The sequence below is a fragment of the Mus caroli genome, unplaced genomic scaffold (assembly GCF_978045245.1).
Source record: "Mus caroli unplaced genomic scaffold, Mus_caroli_1 scaffold_17, whole genome shotgun sequence".
Classification (NCBI taxonomy): domain Eukaryota; kingdom Metazoa; phylum Chordata; class Mammalia; order Rodentia; family Muridae; genus Mus; species Mus caroli.
In genome coordinates this window covers 30,361,691-30,388,222 of record NW_028227272.1, presented here as the reverse complement: position 1 = coordinate 30,388,222, position 26,532 = coordinate 30,361,691, and positions in this window count along the sequence as shown.

The window sequence follows — 26,532 nt, the reverse complement described above, 5'->3', positions numbered from 1 at the left end:
ACCAACTATACAGGGTTTTCCCCCAACAGCCAATTCTCTGACACCAGCTAGGCATTCCAAACATCAATTCTGACCCTATTTACCTCACATCAAGGCCAGAGCTCACAATCTAGGGGCTCAGTACCACAGAATTCCCCTTCACCCCACGTCGAATGTCAATTTTGAGTCTAATCTTCCTGGATTGCCATTTCCTGGGCCTCCCTCCTCAGCCAGGATAATTTACTAAATAGCTCACAGCTCTCTGTCCCACCTACCAGATTATTATACAGGTCAGACAGACAGACAGACAGACAGACATGCGATGAGGCTCACATGGTGAGCCCTAGGAGAGTCTGGAGTGTAGGAAACTCCACCTCTTTGGAGTTAGGATACGCCGCCCACTTGGCATGTGTTTGTGCACACCAACCCAGAAATTCATCAAGTCTAATAGTTCAAGATTTTTTAAATATAACTTCATATCCAAAATATTACATTATTTGGGGTTGAAAGAAGGGTTTTGTTTTGTTTTGTTTTGTTTTGCTTTGCTTTGTTTTTTTTGGGGGGGGGACTAACCCCACGTGGATATGAGTTAGCTCAGGGATATGGACTCTCTGGGTGTGATTTAAAAGTGGGAGGGGTGCTCATATGGGCTGATAAGATGTCATGATGGGTTAAGGTTCTTGCACCCAAGCCTGACAGCTTGAGATCAATACCCAGGATCCACTTGGTGGAAGGGGAAAAAAAAAATCCTCACTTGCAAGTTCTCCTCTGCACTCACACTGTGGCACAATTGCACTTACACACAAAATAAATAAATAAATAAATGTGAAAAAAACGGCTCGTTCTAAAGAACAGGAGACATGCTGGTCACTCAGGAGCGAGGGATCTGGGTCAGTGGTAGAACACTTCTGTTAGCGTCTTTCCTGTCGCTGTGATAAAATACTCTGAGAAAAGTAACTTTAGGGGGAATGGGCTGATTTCAGCTCACAGTTCAAGGTCCCAGTTCAAGGTTACAGTTTATCTCCATGAAGGAGTCACAGAGGCAGGAGCTTGAGGAAACTGGTCCCACTGCAGCCACAGGAAAGAAGCAGAGAACAGGAGATGAAGGCCTGCGTGTGCTCAGCTACCTTTCTCCAGTTATACAGTCTAGAACCTGGGCAGGGGTTGGCGCCGCCCACAGTGGGAAAGCCTTAATTCCCCCACAGCTGTGCTCAGAGGCCCACCTCCCACCCAGGTCACAGTAGATTTTGTCAAATTGAAATCATCATTTACATTAATAGCTTGCCCAGCAAGCTCAAGTTCTACAGCACCAGACAAAACATAAGGGGAGGGGAAAGAAGGTGGTGATGGGGAGAGGGGAGAGAGGAGAGAGAAGAGATTGGGAGATGCATTATTCAGGAGACTCTCAGTGGCTTATGTCCATGGCCGGAACCTTAGACAAGAACCAAACTTCTTTATTCCTCCACACACAGTTGTGCGGGTGAGGAATCTGCATTGCTTAGCTGGATCCTCTCTTACAAGGTCTCTTATTAGCTGTCAAAATATCAATCAGCCCCGCCCATGGTGTCATCTGGAGGCTTGACTGGAAGTGGCCCTTTTTCAAACAGTTGGCAGCACTCTGCTTCCTAGGGGTGTCAGATTGAGGACGTGGGTTCCTTCTCATGTGGGCCTCTCATGGAATAACTCACGGGGTAGGTTGGCCTCCTCAAAGCAAAATCAAGAAGAATGAAACAAAGAGAGCAAGAGCATCTAACTAGCCCGCTCTCAGCAGGGCTATAGAGACCAGGCAAGTCTGTATGAGTCAACGCTCTGCTGCTGTGACAAAACACCACAACTGCAGGCAGCTTAAGGAAGAGAGAGTTTATTTGGGCTTAGATTCTAGAGGGATAAGAGCCCATCATGGTGGGAAGGCATCTCGTCAAAAGGCTGGCATGGAGGCCGGAGCTGGAAGCCCAGAGCTCATAGTTTCAAAAGCAAGTACAAAGCAGAGAGAGCAAGCTAGACATGTGCGAGGCTGTACACACATGTCTCAAAACCTCTCCCCAGTGACATACTTCCTACAGCAAGGATGTACCTCCTGAACATCCCCACATAGTACCACTACCAGAGACGAAATATTCAAATACCGGAGCCTACTGGGAACGTTTCTCAAACCAGCACAGAGTCTAATAGAGCCTGCTCTCGACAGAACAATGCCTTCCCATCCCACTTTTGTCTTACTCTATTTATTTGAAGGGAGTTATTAGGTTTAGCCAACACGGGGGAAAGAGATTACAAAAGGGAGAGAATAGGAGGCGAGCATTAGGCAGCCCTTTTGACAGAGCTTCAGTGGAAGATGCGTCTGAAATGTTTTAAGAGCAGCCAAGAGATGTGGCACTGGGGAGAGCACTCACTGCTTTAGAGAGAGGTGGGGGAGAGTTTGGGGGCAAAGGGCACACTGTGATGGATGGGCTGAAGAATGAGTCAGAACGAAAGGGGCAGAGACAGACAGCGTAGACATTTTCAGAGTGTTTTCAATGTGAAGAAAAAGACAAAGGTAGGAAGAAAGAATCCAGTCAAGGCCAGCCTGAGGATTTTAACTTTAGAGATTTGAATGTATTGGGAGAATATTGAGTAGATAGAGACCGGGGGAGGGTGCAGTAGAAAGCCAAGCCTGTGATCTCAGCACATGGGCAGTGGACACAGGAAGATCAAGACTTTAAGGTCATCCTTGGCAACATGCTGAGTTTGAAACCAGCATAGGCTACATAAGACAGAGCTAAGTATAACCACCATTTAGTGGGTCTCAGTCAGAAGGACTGAGAGTTCAACGTCACCCTGGGATGATGCATAGCAAGTTCAAGACCAGTATCACAGGCTACATAACAAGAGCCTGTCTCATCAAATGGATGGGGAGCTAGAGAGATGGCTCATCAGTAAGAGCTCTTGCAAAGGGTCCAGGTACAATTCCCAGCATCCCCTATTAGGCAGTTCACAATGATTAATAACTACAGCTCCAGTGGGTCAATGCCATCTGCTGGCCTCTGCTGGCACCTGATACATACAAATCCACATATAGATATGTACATACATACATACATAAATAAAAATAATAAAAATGAATATTTTTTATTTAAAAAAATAGAGATAGAGGAGATGGTGAAAGAACCTAGTGGGGAAACCCCCACTCAATTCCCAATTCGACGTGCACCCAGGAATCACGAACAGACGACCAACTTGATGTAAGAACATGAGGTAGTTTAATGGCGGAGCTCTGAAACATATCTCACGCAGGAGACAGTGGATTCGACCACGAGGCTTGGAAGCTAGGGGTTTTTAAAGAGAAGGGGTGGCGCTGAGGGAGGAATTGGCGCGGGTTCATGTGATTGGTTCATTTAAACATCAGCAGGGAGGAATTGGCGCGGTTTCACATGATTGGTTCATTTAAACATCAACAGGCTGTCAGAAGGGCGGGAGATAGGGAGGCACCAGGCCAGTCAGGACATGTAACGATGGGCCTTCCCCAGGCATGTCCCGGGCTGTTCTGCTATTTTCTCAGCCCCAGGTTTCAAAGCTCACAAACAACTCTTTGGGCTATTTGACATACATTACATGAATCACAGATCTCAATTTTTTTATTTTCTTTCAATGGCCCTGTTGGTAAAGTACTTGGTTCATAAGCATGGGATCCAAATTCAAGTTTGGGTCCCCAGCACCTATGTATATGCCGAAGCCCAGTAGTACACATATATAACCCTAGCTCTCAGTATAGGAGTGAAGGCAGGCAGATATCAAAGCTCACAGGCTAGCCTGCCTAGCCAAGTGGTAGCTCCTGGTTCAGTGAGAAACCTTGCCTCAAAAAGCAAGGTGACTTAATCCTAGCACTTGGGAGGCAGAGGCAGGCAGGTCTTTGTGAGTTCAAGGCCAACCTGGTCTACACCAGAGAAACCTTGTTCAGAACAAACAAACAAATAAACAAAAACAAACAAACAAATAACCAAGATGGCTAATGATAGAGGAAGACACCCAGTGTCAAGCTTTGGCCTATACACACACACAAGTGCACACATATGTTTGTGTGCTACATGCAAACATGCATACCCATACATTCAGACACCAGACAACTATGTATCATACAAATAAATAAAGGGGGAAGGCTGGGTTAGCTCAGGGGAGAGTGCTTATCTAGCAAGCCCAAGGCCCTAGGTCCAATCCACAGTATTGCAATCAATTAAACAACTGATTAATTAAACTACACGTTCTTCAAGAAAACAAATAAAGTACAAGTTCCCACAGAGTATGAAGTAATGGTGTGGCCATATGGCATGGTATCAACGCAGGAGTTTGAGGAGGAGGAGGAAGCAGGCAAGCAGGCAGGAATTTCTGTTTCACCTCTGGTGAGATCACCTGTCAAGGGGAAATGGAAATAATACAGCAGGAATTTTCTGCAGTTTGAACAAGATGTAACCTAAGTGGAGTCAAACAAACAGTCACAAACAAGACAGCAGCGTCTGGGAAGGTGACTCAGTGGGTAAAGTGCTTGCTTTACAAACATGAAGACCTGTGTTCGATCCCAGGAACTCACATAAATATGCCATGCTTGCAATCCAGTGTTGAGAAGGTAAAGATGGGCAGACGCCTGGGGTTTGTTGGCCAGCCAGTTTGGCCTAACTGTCTCAAAAGCAGTAGATGGTATTCCCAAGTATGAGACTCAAGGCTATCCTTTGAGACTCTCTCTCTCTCTCTCTCTCTCTCTCTCACACACACACACACACACACACACACACACACACAAAACAAAGGAAGGAAATTCATGGGAGCTTCAAGGCCTGGGTGGCAGTGGTTTGGAGCTGTCTGTGTCTGTCTGTCTGTCTATCTGTCTGTCTGTGTATTGGTTTTCTGGCTGCACTCTGATTCTCAGGTTTCGTATCGGAGATGTCACATTGAATCAAGGTCAAGGTTTCATGGGAAAAGGGGGCTCAGCAAGAGTTATAGGGAGGACAACCAATGATGTTGGCAAGAGGGACTGATACTGTGGGCTAGTGAGTGTTGATGCAATGGTGATCTGAATCTCCAATAAAGAAAGAATGAAAAGCCGGGCAGTGGTGGCACATGCCTTTAATCCCAGCACTTGGGAGGCAGAGGCAGGTGGATTTCTGAGTTCGAGGCCAGCCTGGTCTACAAAGTGAGTTCCAGGACAGCCAGGACTACACAGAGAAACCCTGTCTCGAAAAACCAAAAAAAAAAAAAAAAAAAAAAAAAAGGAAAGAATGAAAATAACAAAATCAAGTAGTGACTGTTTAAATAAAAAAAGTAGCTTATCCCAAGTCACATATAAGTCATCCCCTGAATGACATGTAATACAAGAGGTTACACAAGCTTTTATGGTCACAGAATTCATGGCAGGAAGTCATAATTCAATGAACTTGTCAACTGCGTTGTGGAGCATCAGCTAAGTGAGCTACAGCAGAGCGAAAGCTCTCTTCTCTATGGTACTTTCTAGTGTTCTTAGCATTACAAGTCGTGGTGGAGGCTAGAATCCAGTCAAACTTAATGATACATCCCAAAAGCTTATCTGTGGGGTGGTGAGCTGTGATAGGCAGTCTGGTCCCTGGTCAAGCTCCCGCTTAAAATCCCGATGACCCAGAAGGTGACTGCAGCCTGCAGGGGACAGTAGGTGTTTTACCACATGCTCCTAGGCCCCTGGCTCCTGTCACATAGCTACAATCCCCCCTACACACACAGTCCCCTGTAGAGAGGTCTGTGGCCATCAGTCACATAGGACCAGCACCCCAAGCCCTCCCACATGCAGATAAAGTATCCCCAAGCTCTCAGAACAAACCAATGGGAAGTACCTATTGTCAGACCCTAACCTACCCCAAAACTGTATATAAGAATGTGTGTGAGAATTACTGAGAGCTTCTGTCATAAGAGCTGTAACACTGCCGCTTGGGAAGAGGGTCTGCTCTCCTGAAACGCCACCAGAAGCTCTCCCCCCGCCCCCATACTCCTCGATGGCTAGTGAGCCTCACAATCCAACTCAGCGCAGAGTCAGGGCGACATGGAGCAACTGAGATGGTAATGGTAGACTGAGGTGGAGCAGTGGAGGCAGCGGAGATGACTCCCCTTTGCCTGAATCCTCGCACCCTGCCAGGCCAAAGATCTCCGTGGAAAGCCTCCAGTACACAGGCCCACACTTATCCATCAGCTACAGCAAAATTAAACCAGATATAAAAGTTAAAAGCAAATGGTTAGCAACAAACAGTTCAAGACTGCCAAGAGAGAATAACTATGGCTCTTAACCTACAACATTCCAGTCCTCCACAATCGTAATGGTCTATCCCATCAGCCAAGGTGAGGCAGCCAGTAGGGTCTTTAACACTCATGCAGTCTCTGGAGAGAACTTAGACATTAAGCTGGTAGTGAGAAAGTAGCATACAGGAGACAGTCAAGAGCCAAACCCTCAATATAACTAGACCAGGCACAAGGAAGAAAATGTCACAAAGCTGAAAGTCATAGACATTGTGTTCAGAAACAGGTAATAACTTGGATGCGGGCTTTATAAGGGGCAGGGAAGATCAGTGATAAGTCTGGAGAAAGATAATGAGGGCTTTAAGCCCTTACTTGGCTAGGCTTACAGCGCTGGTGTTTGACCTGTATAATCTCATTTAAAAATAGTATTTTACAGCCGGGCATGGTGGCACATGCCTTTAATCCCAGCACTCGGGAGGCAGAGACAGGCGGATTTCTGAGTTCGAGGCCAGCCTGGTCTACAGAGTTAGTTCCAGGACAGCCAGGGCTATACAGAGAAACCCTGTCTCAAAAAAAAAAAAAAAATAGTATTTTACCACCAAGATAAAGATGAGAAAGAAGGCCAAGAGGAACTAAGGAACATGCCCAAGTTCACTCAGGATAAATGGGTACATTTGATTATTTATTTGTTTGTTTTTAGTTTGTTTTTGTTTTTGTATGTTTTGAGGCAGGGTTTCTCTGTGCAGCCCTGGCTGTGCTGGAACTCACTTTATAGACCACACTGGCCTACAACTCAGCAATTTGCCTGCCTCTGCCACCTAAGTGTTGGGAGTAAGTTTTTTCTTTTTTTTTTTTTTCTTTTCTTTCTTTTTTTTTTTTTAGTTTTTCGAGACAGGGTTTCTCTTTATAGCCCTGGCTGCCCTGGAACTCACTCTGTAGACCAAGCTGGCCTCGAATTCAGAAATCCACCTGCCTCTGCCTCCCAAGTGCTGGGATTAAAGGTGTGTGCCACTACCGCCCGGCCACCGAGTTTTAAAAACTGTAAAATTTGAAATCCACCTCTAGGTCATGGAGTCTCAGAGTGTAGCTGCAGGTTAGCGAAGGAACCATTCTCTGGTAGAGACTCTGGTGGACTTGTTCAGTAGTGCTGCGTCAGATGTTCAGGTAGAGTCTGCAGGTCAGTGCGCCTTTCAGACACTGAAGCACTCAAAAGCTAGAGGTGACTTCGCCTCCCAGAGCCAGGCTGGTGCAGCTGTGATAAAGATCAAAGCAAAGGACAGATCAGAGAATGATCTTAAAAGTTACAGGAAGGTGACTATGTCATAGTTAACTTCAGCTGTCAACTTGACAACCAATCTAGAGCCACCTGCGAAGAGGGACCCTCAGCTGGAGAACCAGGTCTCTGAGGCATTGTCTTCATTGTTAATTGATGTACTAGGGTGGACAGTGCTGGCCTGAGGCTGCCTACAGGAGATAGCCAAGCCAAGCCAGAGGAAACTAGCCAGCAAGCAGCATTCCTCCATGGCCTCTGCTTCCATATCTGGGTCCAGGAATAGCTTTGAGTTCCTCCTGTCTTAGCTTCTTTCAATAACGGACTATAAGCTCTAAATCAAATAAGCCTTTTCATCCCTCACCTTGCTTTTGGCCAGTGTTTTATGGAAGCAACAGAAAACAAACCAGGGAAGACACTGACACCAGGAAATTGGGGTACCACTGTGGTAGAGCTCACTCACCATGCTGTTTGGGGAAGGATTATGGAGGCATTTGGAACTTGGGACTAGAAGTGTTGTGTGCTCAGAGCTTAACGAGTTGTTAAAGACAGGAATGGTGGGAGAGATGCAAACCACGGAGGCCTGGCTTGTGATCTCTCAGTGGGCAGCAAAGACTCTTTGGGAGTGAGTTGTGTTACGTTCTCCATTACAGACCTGTGGAAAAGTCTTGCCTTCCCAGGGACACCAGATGCTGGTTAACTGGAGCCGAAAAAACATCCACTGGTTGGTAGGAAGCCAGCCCAGTTGATGGAAAGTAATTTGTTCAAAGTCAGCACATGGAAGGTGTGGTCCAGGGGATGGCAAGTATGCCTCTCAGGCTGGGAGCTGAACTTGGCAGTGAGTGAGTCCCCCACATCCTGGGTTTGAGAGCATAAAAGGATCACAGAGAGCCAGTGAGTCTTGGTGTTATGAGAGACCAGGAGAGGCCGTGGCAAAGAGACAGCCTCAGTTGCAGTGGAGACCCCAGGATATTGGGAATTCCAGGACTGTTGGATGACGACCAAGGACAGTGACGCTTACAGACTGAAAACTAGCTGTGTGCTGTGGATGACAGAGCAGGACTAGTGGATCTCCTAAGCCCTTTGAAGGCCGGAGGAACATGGGTAAGTCCAAGGCACTGAACATCGAGCTGCAAGATGTGATTTAATCTACTGGATCTCGGTTTGCTTTGATATGACTCTAACTGTGTCCTGGCTCTCCTTTTTAAATTAAAAGAATTTATTTATTTATTTATTTATTTATTTTTATTTAGCCCACAGTTAAGAGACTGAATATTTTAAAGTGATATTGAATTTTTAAAGCATTGAATTCCCCCCCCCCCAGGGGGTGGGGGTGGGGGTTGTCCAAGACAGTGTCTCTCTGTAAAATCTTGGCTATCTTGAAACTCCATCTGTAAAACAGGCTGGCCTTCAACTCACAGAGATCCACCTGCCTCTTCCTCCCACGTGTTGGAGTTAAAGGCATGGGCCACCACCACCCAGCAAGCATTGGAGTTTTTTACAGAACTACAAGATTTTTGTTTGTTTGTTTTTTTGAGACAGGGTTTCTCTATGAAGCCAAGAACTATAAGATTTTTAAAGTTGCATTGTATTTGATATTGTGATAACATGAGATCTTGGGGACAAACAAGAAAATGAGAGGTTATGGTTTTAAAGTGACACGTTGTGTGTTGTGCTGGTTAGTCTTTATCAACTTGACACAAACTGGGGTCATCTGGAAAGAAGGAATCTGAAATCTGAAATTACCTCCATTTGATTGTCTTGTGGGCATATCTGGAGAGCATTTTCTATATTAATGATTGGTATGGGAGGACCCAGTTTACTGAGAGTATTGCCACCCATGTAGTCTTGAGTCATATAGAAATCAAGCTGAGAAAGCTATGAAGAACAAGCCAGTAATTATCATTTTTTCCATAATCTCTGCTTCAGTTCTTACTTCTGGGCTCCTTGCATTGCATTCCTGTGTTGGTGTCCCTGAAAGATGGCCTATAACGTAAAGGCCCAACAAATTCTTGCCTCTCCAATTTGCTTTTACTTACAGTGTTTGTCACAGCAACAGGAAACTTAAGTAGGATATGTGTCAAAGTTGACAAGAATGTCATAGTTAGCTCCAGCTGTCAGCTTGACAAAAAACAAAAGTTATATGGGAAGAGGGAACCTCAACTGAAAAAAAAAATTGCTCAGTTCAGATTGGCCTCTGACCACATCTGAGAAGCATCTTCTTTTTTTTTTTTTTTTGGTTTTTCGAGACAGGGTTTCTCTGTGTAGCCCTGGCTGTCCTGGCACTCACTTTGTAGACCAGGCTGGCCTCGAACTCAGAAATCCGCCTGCCTCTGCCTCCCGAGTGCTGGGATTAAAGGCGTGCGCCACCACGCCCGGCGAGAAGCATCTTCTTAATTGCTAATTGATATTGAGGAACACAGTCAACTGTGGGCGGTGTCATTCCTAGACAGATGAGCCTGGACTCAACTAAACAGGCCAGAGGAAAAGAACAAGCAAGAAGAATTCTGATTTCCTGATTTCCTTCAGGCTCCTGCCTTGAGTTCCTGCCCTGGCTTCCCTCAGTGGTGGACTATATAGCCTGTGAACTAAATAAGCCCTTTTCTGCCCAAGTTGATTTTGATCAGTGTTTTTTCAAAGCTACCAGATAAACTAGAACCACCTAGGTATGGATACCAGGACGATGGCGAAGTCTTCAGAAGATGAGAAGATGAGAAGGAAGGTCCATCTTAGAAAATGACTCTAAAGTTCTTATAGGCAAATAAACGGCACTATTAAAGAAGTGTGTGTATATATATTCATCTACATGAACATATAAAGAAGTGAGAATATATATTCAGAAAGAAGTGAATATATATATATTCATAAAGAAGTGAATACTCATCAAAATATAGGAAGAATAGAGCTATTGAGATGGATCAGTGGGTAAACAGCACTTTGCCATACAGACAAGCTGAGGTCCATCCCTGGAAGTCGTGATGGAATGAGAAATTAACTCCCAAAAGGTGTTCTCTAAGCTCCACATGTGCACACACACACACACACACACATACACACATTCAATTTTATAAAAATGAATATAGGAAACATATGTGAAGGAAAGGCCTTGACAGAGGGGTTCTGTCCATAACATGTAGAGCGCCTGAGGCAAGAATCCAAAACCTTCATAACAGAACTAACCACCTATAAATTAGTTATAAACCAAATTAATACAACACTTATTTTTTTACAGGACTAGGGATATAACTGAGGACCTTGTGTCTCCGCCATTGAGCTATACCCCCAAACTCTAACTTATTCCTAAATCAAATATAATGTATTCTTTCTTTTAATAAAATTTTTTTTTTTTTTTTTTGGTTTTTTCGAGACAGGGTTTCTCCTTGAACTCACTTTGTAGACCAGGCTGGCCTCGAACTCAGAAATCCGCCTGCCTCTGCCTCCCGAGTGCTGGGAGTAAAGGCGTGCGCCACCACGCCCGGCTTAAATGTATTTTTATAATGATGAAAATTTTAATTAAGTCTAAAGAAATTTTTTTTATTAATATGAATAGAAGTTGGGAAAGTGTCAAAGAGAAGCTAGGAATTTGTCAATGGGTCAGCAATTTTGGCATGTTTTATAAGGCTCACATAGGTCATGAATTTTTATATATTTCTTTTATTAAAGTTATTGTTTTCACTTTAGAAAATATGTTCAGTATTTTATTTTATTTTTTTAAATCTTCTTTTTTTGTTTTTGTTTTTTTTAAAGATTTATTTATTTATTATATGTAAGTACACTGTAGCTGTCTTCAGACACTCCAGGAGAGGGCGCCAGATCTCGTTACGGATGGTTGTGAGCCACCATGTGGTTGCTGGGATTTGAACTCTGGACCTTCGGAAGACCAGTCGGGTGCTCTTACCCACTGAGCCATCTCACCAGCCCCAGTATTTTATTTTTTAAAAACAACTAACTGTCCTGGAACTCACTTTGTAGACCAGGTTGGCCTCAAACTCAGAAATCTGCCTGCCTCTGCCTTCTGAGTGCTGGGATTAAAGGCGTGCGCCACCACACCTGGCTTAACTTATTTTTTTACTTTATGTGCACTGATGCTTTGTTTGCATGTATATCTGTGTGAAGGTGTCAAATCCTCAGGAACTAGAGTGACAGACAGGGATGAGCTGCTGTGTGGTTGCTGGGATTGAACCTTGGTCCTCTGGAAGAGCAGCCAGTGCTCTTAACCACGGAACCACCTCTCCAACCTTAATTTAATTAAAATTAAGATTTTCATATAATTTCTATTCCATTGACAAAAATTACTTAAAAGATTAAAATGATGTGACACAGGGACAGAGAGATGGCTCAGCAGTTTAGAGTGCTTGCTGTCCTTCCAGAGAACCAGGGTTTAGTTCCCAGCATGCAAATTGGGCAGCTACCAACCACCCTTAATTCCAACTCTAGGGGGTTTAATGCCTCTGTGAGCACCTGTATCTATGTGCATCCACACATGTACACATGCACGCATTCGCACACATAAAAATAAATCTCTAAATAAAATTATGTAACTTCATTAAAATATATATATAAAGGAATATGTTTTCACCAAAAGTGGAAGTCAAAGAAATGAATAAATTGAAATATATCTTTTACTTATTTTTGAGACAGTCTCAAACTTGCTAGGCAGCTATTACCTTGAACTCTTTGTTTGTTTGTTTGTTTGTTTGTTTGTTTGTTTTTTGAGACAGGGTTTCTCTGTATAGCCCTGGCTGTCCTGGAGCTTACTCTGTAGACCAGGCTGGCCTTGAACTCAGAAGTCCACCTGCCTCTGCCTCCCTAGTGCTGGGATTATAGGCATGCAATGAGTTCAAAGTCAGCATGGGCTACTGAGACTGTTGTCTCAAAAACAAACAAACAAACAAACAAACAAACAAAACATGTCTTCATTTGCAGGATTGTCGGTGAAATTAAAATTATAAGAAGCAAAATAATACAGATTCCTAAATACCACATCTCTCATATGTGGCTCCTAGATTTTAAGTTTTATATAATTGTATGCCTTCGGGGTGGGGGTTGGGGGAGCCCTGAAACTAGCAGGAGGGTCAGGAGAGGGGAAAAAGGGTCTCGGGGGTGGAAAGGGACAATAGAATACACATGGGGGAGGGATAGGATGAAAGAGTCCAGCTGGCAGAAGCAAGAGAGGAGGACAGGGAGGGGAAAGGAGGACCCTATTCTGAGATTATTCTGTGGATTGTCCTCCTACTTTCTTGATAACTGTCTTTAGAAGATTTCTTTTAAACTTCTATAACTTCCAATTTATAGTTTTATATATAAACATCATAATAAAACAGTTCTTTACACACTAACTTAAAAGTCGAACACTTATGTCTGTACTGAGCATGTACAGACATCTTTTCTAATCACCACTGTATAAACACCACAAGGTAATTTGCATGGCACTTTCTATCAGTATAAAAACCCTAGAGGATTTTATGCAAATACTAATGTATGCAAATACTAAGCCCTTTTCATTGTTGATGTTGGCTTTATTATTATTATTATTATTATTATTTATTTATTTATTTATTTATTTATTTTGCTTGTTCACAATGGCTAAGGATGTTGAACAGAGGGTAAAGGCACTTGCTGCCAAAACTGATGACCACATTCAATCCCAGGACCCACATGGTAGAAAGAAAGAACTCACTTCCCACAAGTTGTCCTCTGACCACCACACTTGTGTCATGATACACGCACACGCGTGCGCACACACACACACACACAAATTGTAATAATAAAATAAATGTAATTTTTAAAAGGAGACTACATATCTTTTTATGTTCTTATTGGTTCCTTGTATATCTTCTTTTTGTTGTTTAAGGTGTTGTTATTGTTTTCTTTTAGATTGGTTTTGGTTTAGTGTTTTTTTTTTGTTTTTTTGTTTTAGATATTTTCTTTATATACATTTCAAATGCTATCCCGAAAGTTCTCTATACCCTCCCTCCGCCCAGCTCCCCTACCCTCCCACTCCCCCTTCTTGGCCCTAGCATTCCCCTGTACTGGGGCATATAAAGTTTGTAATACCAAGGGGCCTCTCTTCCCAGTGATGGCTGACTAGGCCATCTTATGCTACATTTGCAGCTAGAGATATGAGCTCTGGGGGTACTGGTTAGTTCATATTGTTGTTCCACCTATAGAGTTGCAGACCCCTTCAGCTCCTCAGGTGCTTTCTCTAGCTCCGTCTTTAGGGGCCCTGTGTTCCATCCAATAGATGACTGTGAGCATCCACTTCTGTATTTGCCAGGCACTGGCATAGCCTCATACGAGACAGCTATAACAGGGCCCCTTCAGCAAAATCTTGCTGGCATATGCAGTAGTGTCTGGGTTTGGTGGCTGATTATGGGATGTATCCCTGGGTGGGGTATTCTCTGGATAGTCCATCCTTTCGTCTTAGCTCCAAACTTTGTCTCTGTAACTCCTTTTATGGGTATTTTGTTCCCTAGTCTAAGGAGGAATGAAGTATCCACCCATTGGTCTTCCCTCTTCTTGATTTTCTTGTGTTTTGCAAATTGTATCTTGGGTGTTCTATATTTCTGGGCTAATATCCACTTATCAGTGAGGGTTTAGTGTTCTTTTGTTGTTGTTATTTTGGTTTGGTTTGAGACAGGTTCTCATTATGTAGTCCTATCTATCCTGAAACTCATTATGCAGACCATACTGGCCTCAAGCTCACACATATCCTTCTGCCTCTGCCTCCCAAGGGCTAAGATGAAAGATGAGTTCCGTGTCCTCCTTGTTCATCTTAAGAGAAGCTTACTGTCTGTAATGGTTTGTATATTCTTGAACCAGGGAGTGGTACCATTTTGAGGCGTGACCTGGTTGGAGTAGGTGTGTCACTGTGGGTGTAGGCTTAAAATCCTCACCCTAGTTGCCTGGAAGTCAGTCTTCCACTAGACACCTTTGGATGAAGATGTAGAACTCTTAGCTCTGCCTGCACCATGACAGCCTGGATGCTGCCATGCTCCCACCTTGATGATAATGGACTGAACCTCTGAACCTGTAAGCTAGCCCCAATTAAATGTTGTTTTTTTTATAAGACTTGCCTTGGTCATGGTGTCTGTTCACAGCAATAAAACCCTAACTAAGACACTGTCTTAGGGTTCTATTTCTGTGACGCCATGACCAAGGCAACTCTTATAAAGAAAACCATTTCAGTAGGGCTGGCTTACAGTTTCAGAGGTTCAGTCCATTATTATCATCATGGTGGGAAGCCTTACAGCGTCTGGGCAGATATGGTGCTGGAGATGGAGCTGAGAGTTCTACATCTTGATCCAAAGGTAGCCAGGAGAGGCTTTCTTCTACACTGGCTGGAGCTTGAGCATAGAACCTCAAAGCCCACCTACCTAGTGACACACTTCCTCCAACAAGGGCACACCTCCTAATAGTGCCACTTTCTGTGAGCCAAGCACTCAAACACACAAGTCTATGGAGGCCAAACCTATTCAAACCATCACACTTACTCAAATACTTTAATTAATTTATTTATTTTGGTTTTGTCAAGACAGGATTTTTCTGTGTAGCCCTAGCTATCCTGGAATTCACTCTGTAGACCAGGCTGGCTTCAAACTCCACCTGCCTCTGCCTCCCGAGTGCTGAGCTTAAAGGTGTGTGCCACCACTACCCAGCTTTTTATTATTTTTTTAAATTGGGTTACTTGTGCTGGGCGTGGTGGCACACACCTTTAGTCCCAGCACTCAGGAGGCAGAGGCAGGGGGATTTCTGAGTTCGAGGCCAGCCTGGTCTACAAAGTGAGTTCCAGGACAGCTAAGGCTATACAGAGAAACCCTGTCTCAAAAAACCAAACAAAACAAAATTGGGTTACTTGTGCTGTTGTTGTTGAGTAACAAAAATTCTTAATATATTCTGAATATTAATCCTTTATCAGATTTACAATTGTCCCTTTTCCTATTCTGTGGATTGTCATCCATCTTTCTTGAAAACTGTCTGTATAAGCACATTTTTAAAAAACTTCTATAACATCCAAGTTATAGTTTTAATTGCTGAAGTTTTGAGTTTATACCTAAGACACACCATTGCCTCATCCAAAGCCACAAAGCACACATCCGCTTTCTTATGAGAATTTTATAGTTCAATGCTGATCACTTTGGGTTAATTTTTATAATGGCAATAAGGCTTCATACTGCTTGTCACAATTTGATGAGGTGACATTGCTGACTATAGGCACATAGTGAGCTCTTAATGGCTGGCAGCTGGTGCTACGATGACCTAGTCCCTTTAAAGGAACTGTCAAGCCTACATTAATCATTGAATGGGCCACTCGAAAAGAGCAATCTCCCTCTCTCATGGTCATATCTTCTTTTCATAGCTAGTTTGATCGCCCATCTTGTTCATCTTCCTTGGGTAACTCATAATGGTTTCAAAGAGGAAGACTGGCTTCCTGTGGAAAACAGGAAACCCGGCAGCTCCTGAAGGTGACCTAGCACTGTCCTAGGTGGTGGGAACCCTCGGACAACAGTATTCCAGGAAGACCATGGGAGGAAAAAGCACTTTAACATGGTTTGTTCCCAGGATGCTATGGTTTCATGTTCCATCTCTGTGCACATAGAGCCTTGGCCTTGTGCATAATGAATCCACTTGGGGGGATTCACCTGGTTTCAAGAGGCTCCAATGACAGCGTCCCAAACAGGCCATAAATTCGCTCTGATCTTAGTATTTCCGTGGCCATTCTATATGGGTCTTTACATCTATACAAATTTTTTCAATATTTTAATAGGCCTTTGCCCTCGGTCGGGGTACATCTAAGAATGTCTGAAGTATGTAGGGGCACCATGAGAAGGCGCTGCTGGCCTCTGGTGGGTGAAGGAGAAGGGCACTGCCAAGTTAACAGGGTACAATTCACCCCCACACACACCCCCAAAACTCCCCAGCCCAAGGTGTCACTGGAGCTCAGGTGAGAGACTGAGTAAGCTGACTCTGCTCACACCGACCTGGGTTCAAGTCCCAGCTGTACCACTTCCCATTTCTGTGATCTGGAGTATTTAGCCTCTGGAAGCTATGGTGGGTTTGTTTGTTTGTTTGTTTGTTTTTGTCAATCTAATGCTCACTCTAATAGCTATGCATTTATTTGCATAAAATTCACTAGCATACCTTTCAAATGTGTGCACCACGGTTGGTAAATGACAAACATTAGCCCATGCCAAGGTGGGGGATAACACCAGGATTCTATTGGGAATGTGACTTTAGAGGAATTTTCGTTCTTTTTAGCTTTACATTTTCTGAGTGTGCATATCTTGCCTGCATGTGTGCATGTGCACCGTATGTGTGCCCAGTGTTTAGGGAGGCCAGAAGAGGGCATCAGTCTCCCTAGAAACTGGGTTAGCAATGCTCCTGTGCCACACTATGGGTGTTGGGAATAGAACTCAGGATCTCTTCTGAGCCATCTTTCCAATCTCTAACTTTAGCTCTTGAAAATTACACTTTTATTTGCTTGTTTGTGTGCAGGGGGTGGGAAGAGCATGCTATATCAGTGTTTGTGGATCAGAGACCAACATATAGGTATAGTACTCTCTCCTCCTGCCGTGTGGGGCCTGGGGACTGAACCTAGGTCACTAACTTTGGCACTGAGTCTTTCTCCACTGAGCCATCTTGCCAGCTCAGTAGCCATGAGATGGCTTCCTGACCCTGCGGGTTTTGAAAGGCAGCATGTGAGCAGGATCCTAGAACAAGCTTTTTTTGGTTGGTTCTTGTTTTTGCAGTAGTTTCCCTATGTAGCCCAGGTTGGACTTGAACTCACCCTTCTTTGGTCAAATTCTGCAATTACAGGCCCTGCCACCACTCCAGCTAAGCGAGCAGCCCTTTGGATCCAACTTCTCTTACACGTTTAGTCTCCTCCGTGGCTTTCTTCGCTTGTGGCAGTAGCTCTGCTCTTTTATATCTGAATAGCATTTCATGATTTGACTTGCTCCTGGATTGATTTACAGTTGGTGAACTCTTCGGTTACTCAATAGCAATAGGATTGCTAAGTCCTTTATTAAGGGATGGTCAGCTTTATAAAAAATAAAATAAAATTGCCAAATTGTTTCCCAAGTGACTATTGTAAGAAACAGGTCTGAGGTCTCCAGAAGTATTCAAAGTATTTCAGTAAGGCAAAAAGCTTTGCTTCTGCAGAAGGGTGTGGAGCCACGCTAAATCAAGCAAGCAGACACAATTAGGGTTGCCCTTGCTATGAAGAAACACCATGACCAAAATCAACTTAGGGAGGAAAGAATTCACTTATCTTACGCTTTCACATCATTGTTCAACACTGAAGGAAGTCAGGACAGGACCTCAAGCAGGGCAGAAACCTGGAGGCGGGGGCTGATGCAGAGGCGGGGATTGATGCAGAGGCCATGGAGGGTGCTGCTTACTGGTGTGCTCCTCATGGCTCAGCCTTTCATAGAGAACCTGGGACCACCAGCCCAGGGATGGCCTCGCTAATTAAGAAGTGCTGCACAGTCCGACATTATGGAGGCTCCTTCCCCTCGGATGACTCTAGCTCTCGTCAAGCTGAGAGAAACCTAGGCAGCACATTCGTATAGGATTGGCTAACACAGATTGGTGCTGTCTCCAGGGAGAAATGAAACTTGAGCACGTATTTTGGTTTCAAAAAGTGCTGACCCTGGATAGATTTGAATTGATGCCAAGTGACTTCTTTCCATTTTTTAAATGGAGTTTTGTCTTATTTAACCCTTTGATAGGAAGACAGTTTACATTCCCAGGCTTACACTTTGCTCTGTCAATCCACATCCCTGATGACAATGAAGGATTCAGAATGTTGTCTTTATGTTTTTTCAAAATTCTTTTTTTTTTGAGATCATAATATAATTATATCACTTCTCCCTTCCCTTTCCTTTCTCCAAACCCTCTCAGATATCCTTCCTTGCCCTCTTCCAAATTCAGTCTCTCTTTATTGTTATTGAGTGCATAACATACCTACATCTAAATAAGACCTGGTCAGTTTATATAATATTTCTTGTATGCCTGTTGTCTTAGGGCTTTTCTATTGCTTTGACAAACACCATGACCAAAACACACGTTGGGGAGGAAAGGGTTTATATGGCTTACACTTCCACATCATTAAAGGAAGTCAGAAACTGAAACAGAGCAGGAATATGGAGGACGGAGCTGATGCAGAAGACATGAGGGGTGCTGCTTACTGGCTTGCTCTTTGTGGCTTGCTCGGGTGCTTTCCTAGAGAACCTAGACCACCAGCCCAGGGTTGGCCCCACCACAATGGGCTGGGCCCTCCCCTATCATCCACTAATGTAAAACCCACTGTGAAGGCTTGCCTCCAGCTTTTATGGAGGCATTGTCTCCTGGCGGTTCCCTCCTCCCTGATGACTCTGGCTTGTGTCAAGTTGACATGAAACTAGCCAGGACACACGTTTTTCAGAGCTGGCCTTTTGGTACTGGGTAATTCACTGGTGTGCTTTTCTACTAGGGAACATTTTCTCTCCTGATGTCAGCATTCCTTAGTTGTCTGTTTCTTTGTGGAGCGTCAAGACCTTGTGGGCTTCCCCACCCCCGTTCACTTTGTAATGTCTATTGGTGTCTTCCTTGTCTAGCTCATGACGAGGTGGTCATATTAGTGAGACTTTATGGGTAGAGATTCTGTCATTTTTAGGAGACACAATATCACAGCAAGCTCCCTGGTTTTCTGGCTCTCACAAGCTTTCTGCTCTGTCATTCTCTGAGCCTTAGGTGTTAGAGTGTTGTCCACTGGGACTGAGCTCCACAACTCTGCATTTGGGGTTGTGGCTTTCTGTAGTGGTCCCCATTTGTTGGGAAGGGAAGTTTACTTAACAAATGTTACTTTTTATTTTAAAATCAGACAGCAATTTTAATTCTAGACTGCAAATTGAATGATTTTTTTTCTCTTCAAGACAGGATTTCTCTGTGTAGCCTTGGCTGACCTGGAACTCAAGTTGTAGACCAGGCAGTCCTCAGACTCAACAGAGATCCACCTGTTTCTGCCTCTGTTTTTTGTTATTCGAGGCAGGGTTTCTCTGTATAGCCCTGGCTGTCCTGAAACTCACTCTGTAGACCAGGCTGGCCTTGAACTCAGAAATACGCCTGCCTCTGCCTCCTAAGTGCTGGGATTAAAGGCGTGTGCCACCACTGCCAGGCAAAAGATTTATTTATTATTATATGTAAGTACACTGAAGCTGTCTTCAGACACAGCAGAAGAGGGCGTCAGATCTCATTACGGATGGTTGTGAGCCACTGTGTGGTTGCTGGGATTTGAACTCAGGACCTTCAGGAGAGCAGTCAGTGCTCCTAACCACTGAGCAACCTCTCCAGCCCCCTGCCTCTGCCTCCTGAGTACCTGGATTAAAGGCACATGTTACCACCACTGACTGTGGCATTTTAGTGGGGACTGTGTTGTGCACAGGCCTGAGTCTGCCTTATATGGGTTCCAGGGATCGAACTCGGCTTGTCAGCCTTCCAGGCAGGCGTGTTTACCCACTGATCTGTCTCAGCAGCTCCATCTTACCTTTTAGACAGGGTCTCTCAGCTGAGTCTGGACATCAATGGATCAGGTAGATTGGCTGTCCAGAAAGCCCCACAGATCTTCTCTCCACTTCCCCAGGACTGGGATTGCAGGCTGTGGTGCCTGGACTTCACAAGAGTGTTAACTCAGGTCTCATGCTGCTTACTGAGCTGTCTGTCACCTCAGCCCCGCCCCCTTCCTGAGACACTGCTTCACTTAGCCCAGGATTCCTGATTCCTTTAACTTCCCTAGTGCTGGGATTACAGGCATGTGCCACAGAGCCTGGCTCAGTTTTGAGACATGTAATCAGCTTGACTGGCCTTGAACTTCTGGCCCAAGTGATCTTAGCCTTCCTATTGCAGAGACTACAAGATCAGAGTGTGCCCAGCTCGCTCATATTATGTTGTTAATTTGCATTCTCCCTAATGTCTAGAAATGTGAAGCTACTTTGTTTTGGTTTCCTTTTATAAAACACAGACCATTTTGAGTGCTTTAAAATCTTACAGAGAAACAAACAAACAAACAAACAAACAAACAATTTCAGTAAGTAGACAGATAGACACATGTTCACGCTGACAATAATGACATTTCCTCTGCCCTGTTCTCTCCTCTCCAGAGGAGCTGCATCCCTGCCTCCCAGAAGGAGAGAGGCGGCAGGCTTTGTATGCTCTCAACCAGGGCTGCAGCCAATCTGCGTCATCCTCGCCATGTAATTAGAGGCTGGAAGTGCCCACGTGTCTCATTTTTAGGATCCTGTGGGCTACATTTGGCCCAGATTGGGTTATACTTTAGGCACTTCACTGTGGATACGTCTGTGTCTTCTTCGCCACTCAGTGCTCCATGCCTCAGAAGACACTTCAAAGGGCAAATGAATGCAGGCTGCGTGCAGAGTCCCATTCTCTGAGGACAGTGGGATGCAGAGGCCTCTGTCAGGAGCATTCTCTAAAGCAGGGAAGCGGAGAGACAATCCCCAGCCCTTGATGGCTCCCAGCCTCGGACTCCAGCTGCTGCGCTTACTAAAACTGGCCCTGTGCAAAAATCTGGTTTGTTTTACAAGTGGGCACCGGCCCTGCCCATCCTGTCCCCTTTCCCCTCGTCTAGAATAGAATCTGTCACCACCAACTGCTATTCCTCCCCCTCCCGGTTATGGTGGTCCCCCCACCCCAATACAGAATGCCCATTCCGTTTGCATTTATTGTGTGTGTGCTGGTGCTGATCTTACACTTCACAACAGAACTAGATTCCCAACCTCAGTGTAATATCTGAGTGCAGTATCTCATTCAGAGCATGACTTCATCCACAGTAGCACTCAGGGGGCCAGGTTCTCTTTATTCACAAAGTTCAGCCTTTCCTTTGGGGGCAGACAAGAGCCTACCTGACATCTTGTGGACCTAGGCTTGCTTGCTTTCAGGGACACAGAGGGTAGCTACCTACTACTGCTGTGTCTGCCACGAGGCTTTAGCAGCCTATAAAGGGCAATGACCCCTTAGAGTGTCTACCTTTCAGGAACGCATGATAGAAAACCAAAAAACGTTAACTTACTCAGAGAGGCAGGTGCAAGACTGATCACGTGGTATGGCCAGGGAAGGAAATGAGCTCATCTTTATCACGAGACCACATCAATTCATTTCTGGGAGCCGCTCAACACAAACTCATTGCTGAAGTCTAATACTTCTAAGTCATTGCCCTGGCTAGTGGCTAGCGGCTAGCAACCCTGCTGAGGTAGCTCCCTCACAGGTAAGGGTGTACGACAATGAGCCCTCAGCCCTTCTCCCCATAGTTCATAGCAAAGAAAAGTAGAGTATAAGTTAGTAGAGCAAGCAACGTATTTAGTGAACACCTCCTGGGAGCTTGGCTCCCTCTATTATTTCAAATATCTGAATTGAGGCTGGGGTACTGGAGCCCAATTGTAGAGCACTTGACTCTGCAGGTTTAATACCCAGAATGCGCATGTGCACACACAAACCTAACAGACCTGTAAATTGTTGGTTAAGAGACTTTGAACAGTTAAAGAATCTGTCTAGTTGGGCAGCTTGGATATGAGTTCAGATCAGTCTGATTCTGGGGTCAGAGGTCATCGGGGGTCAGAGGTCACCTTGCTAACCCATAGAGGTTTCACACCTCTCGATCATCCAGAAGAAAACAGACACTTAGGGGAAGATGGCTCAGCAGCATCTGGGAACTATCGTACTGGACCTAGCTCACAGTCCAAGGGCAGAGCCCAGCAAACCCCAGAGCCCAGCAGGGCAGTCACACAGTACAGTAAAGGGGGGCACGGGTGCCCTGGCTGACAGTTCAAAAGGCAGATCCGGGCCTCGAGCAAAGGGTAGGAATAGAGCGGGTGTCCAAAGAGAACTGGTACAGGGGACAATGCAGCTGCCCCGTAATGTCCCAAAGCTGAAGGAGGGGAGAGATGAGGAATCCAAGCATCCTTCTAGCCACCAATGGACACTGAGGTAATGTCTGGGCCAGCCATGGCCAGAAACCGGGACCAGTGTCCTCAGGTGCAAACACCAAAAACAACAAAAGGGAATACTTCCCCTGGGGAAGGCAAAGGGGTAGGGGCTAGGAAGTGAGTGTGATCCAGGTGTACTATATGGAATTCCCAAATAATCAATAAAAATATTATGTTGGAAAAAAAAAAAAGAAAAAGAAACACTTTCCCTGAACAACCTCTGCTCTGAGAGCTGCAGATCCGTTCACTCATTTATTTACAACAGTGCTTTGAGATGAATTCTCTTTGTTGGGGCTCAGATATGGACACGGGCTGAGGTGCATACTTTATATACCAAAGCAGACCTGGCCTCCAGGGTCTCCCAGCATCCCTCAGTCCCTACCTGGCATTCCACACCCTCTACCTTAACCTTCCCAGCCCAGGGTCTGGGTTGTCCTTCCCCCAGAGGCTCTTACATGTATTTTCCAGACATCATTCATTTTGTTCGTTCTCTCTCTCTCTCTCTCTCTCTCTCTCTCTCTCTCTCTCTCTCCCTCCCCCTCCCCTTTCTCCTCCTCCTCTGCATGCTCTCTTTCTCAGCTCCCTCCCTCCCTATGGCAACTTCCCTGAATGGCACATTCTTTGGGCCAGTGAACTCCCCTACCCGAGAGCCATTTCCCAATAAACCTGACTTTATATATATTTTAATCTGGCTTGGTTTGGCTCATTTTTACCCGCAGAGAAAGAAATTATCATTCTTTTTAAGAGTATAATATCTTTATTAATTCTTTGAGAATGATATACAATGTATTTTGGTCATACTTACCCAATTCATCTTATTGACCCTCCCGTCCCCCAGATCTAACCCAATCTCCCTACCTCCCCCAATTCCATATGAGAGAATTACTCTCATACTCCTATTTGTTAATGAGGAAATTAGTGCAGAAGAGGTAAATAATCCAGGCCCCACAGTGAATAAGCAGCAGAGATGAATTCAGTTAAGAATCGTTCTAAAGGGCTGGAGAGATGGCTCCTGAGTTCAATTCGCAGCAACCACATGGTGGCTCACAACCATCTGTAATGGGATCCGATGCCCTCTTCTGGTGTGTCTGAAGACAGTGATAGTGTGCTCACATACATTTAAAAAAAAGAAAGAAAGAATCTTTTTGAGAATGGTCTATTTGTATCTATGTGCCCGCCACATGCATATGCCCTCTGAGGCCAGCAGAGAGTGTTGGCTTCCCCCAGAGTTAGAACTAAAGGGTTGCGAGCCTCTGACTGTGGAGGCTGGGGACTGAACTCTTGAAAAGTGTAAGTGCTCTTAACTGCTGAGCCAATCTCTCCAACTGTCTTATTTAAGGTTCTATTGCTGAGGACAGACACCGTGATCCTGGCAACTCTTATACAGGAAAGCATTTACTTGGGGCTGGCTTACAGTTTCAGAGGTTCAGTCCATTATTGTCATGGTGGGAAGCATGGTGGCATGCAGGCAGAATGGTGCAGGAGAAGCCAAGAGTTCTATACCTGGATCCAAAGGCAACCAGGAGACTCCATGCCATGCTGGGCAGAGCTTGAGCATAGGACACCTCAAAGCCCACCGTCACAGTGACACACTTCCTTCAAGGCCACACTTCCTTATGGCCTTTCCTTATGTGCTAAACACTCAAACAGGAATCTATGGGGGGTCATTTCTACTTAAACCACGTCACTAACCACAAATAAATCCTAACCTTCAGACCAGACTGCGATGTGTATGCGTGGATGTCCAGGAGTGGGAACAAGGCCATGTTAGTAAAGTCTACAGAATAGTCCGAGCAAGAGTCAGAATCAGCTTCCTACAGAAGGGCACGTATGTGGAGGAGGGGTCAACAGAGAATGGCTATAGATAAAGGAAGAGAGGAAGAAGGGAAAGCCACCAGGAAGGCTTGTGTTATCACTGTGCATCAGGAAGGGGAAGGTTGGCTACAGAATTACAGGGAAATAGGGGAGAGATAGGCCTCAGACAAGGTATGGAATTGCCAAAGATCTGAGCTATCGTTCAAGAGTATGGGTATATTCACTGTAATAACCAAATATTAATAACTGAGGAGTATGTCTCTTCACAGCCTACAGTACAGCACAGCCAATATGGAGCAGGGCAGTGTTGTTAGGGGCTCATTAGCCACCTTTCTTGTCACTGGGACAAAACTTCAGGTGGGAGAGCCTGATCTTAGCTCTCAGCTATGAAGGGCTCAGTCTATCATGGTGGGAAAGGTGTGGTGGCTACAGTGGATCAGCATAGAGTGGCTGGTTCTTACAGTGGTGGCTTGCAAAAGGCGCAGAACGGGAAGCAGAATGCTAGCCCAGCAGCAAAGGGAAGCTATACCCTCAAAGGCCCACCTTCAGCATCCTACGTACACAAGCCAGGCCCCAAACCTCCCAAACATCACCACTAGCTGGGAGCTAAGTCAAACCCATGAGTCTATAGGGGACATTTTACATTTAAAAGGGGACAGGTTTCATCTTGTTAAAGTCAGGGTCTCACCATTTATTCTTGGTTGGCATAGAACTTGCTGTGTTATGAACCAGGCTCACACTGAATTCATTGAGCTCCCCTGCCTCAGACTCCTGTCCACCACCATGCCTGGCCCATGCTCTCCTTTCCCTCCATACTCCATCTTTTAAAAGTTATCCATTTGATTTGTTTATGCAGGGTCTCACACATCTCAGGCTGGCTTAATCTATGAAGCCAAGGATGCCCTTGCATTCTAATTCTCCTGGCTCCACCTCCCAAATGCTGAGATTAGGGGCACAAACTATCATATCTGATCTAACAGTCACGGGTGTCAGAAAAGTAAGGCAAGCTCTCTATCAGTAGTTGAGCTACTGCTCCCCACACCCCACCCTTATATTCCTTCCTTCTGTCTTGTCCTGCAAGCTGCAGCCTGATGCTCCAATCTCAGATCTAAAATGATTGATTCTGGTGTTCTTTCACATCCCTGTCTCTGTGGAGATGAAAGAGAGCAAACACGGACAATGTCCACTTTCCTTTTATGGAGATGACCCCAGAAGGACAAAGATGGCAGCAACTAGCACAAGGGAACCTGGGAAACAGTCTGTTACACAACTGGAATGGAGGGGTCTGTCTTTAAAGGAAGAGGAGAATGACAGCCAAAAGGAAAATGCTCTCTCTTGAAAAGCCAGTAGTCACCTTTGCAGGTCTGGTCTCGCTCTGTAGTCTCCAGGGAGGGGATGGACTGAACTGAGACAAAGTAGTCTCTGAGAAAGCCGGACTGGCTGGTAATAGAAAAGCTTGGTAGTTTGAAGAGTAACAGAATAGCAAGGTTGTTTGTGTAAGAAAAGGGGGGAGGGGTGGGAACTAGGTCTACTTACCAAAGTCAGGGGCATGGAAGAGAGAAGAGAGTCCAGATGCTGGCAAGGAAGAAGTCGGTTGGTTGGTTGGTTGGTTGGTTGGTTGGTTGGTTGGTTGGTTGGTTGGTTGGTTGAGAAGGGGCTCAAATTAATCAGAATGGAAAAGGCCTGAGGACACATGGAGTGGTTGGCATTCTACACGTCTTTCTTGGGATAAAAGAGAAAGAGTAGTAGCTGGGCAGTGGTGGCGCACGGCTTTAATCCCAGCACTTGGGAGGCAGAGACAGGAGGATTTCTGAGTTTGAGGTCAGCCTGGTCTACAGAGTAAGTTCCAGGACAGCCAGGACTACACAGAGAAACTCTGTCTCGAAAAAAAAAACAAAAACAAAACAAAACCAAAACAAAAAAAGAGAGAGAGAAAGAGTAGCCAATGCATCAAGAGATGGGTCCAGGGCTCGGGGATGGCTCCAAGGTTAAGAGCACTTGCTACTGTTGCAAAATGCGAGCTTTTGCCTCCCAGCATCCACGCTGGGAACTCACACTGCCTGCAACTTCAGCTCTGGGGGATCAAACACTCTCTCCTAGTTTCTGAAGACAATTGTACTCACATGTGAGCTACACACACAAGCAAAGATAAATTAAATCTTTTTAAAAACAGAGAGATGGAGACACTTGAATATAGAGTGGGAACACTGAGCAAGCCTGTATTCAGGTCATCTAGTCACACCCATGCATGCACCGTTT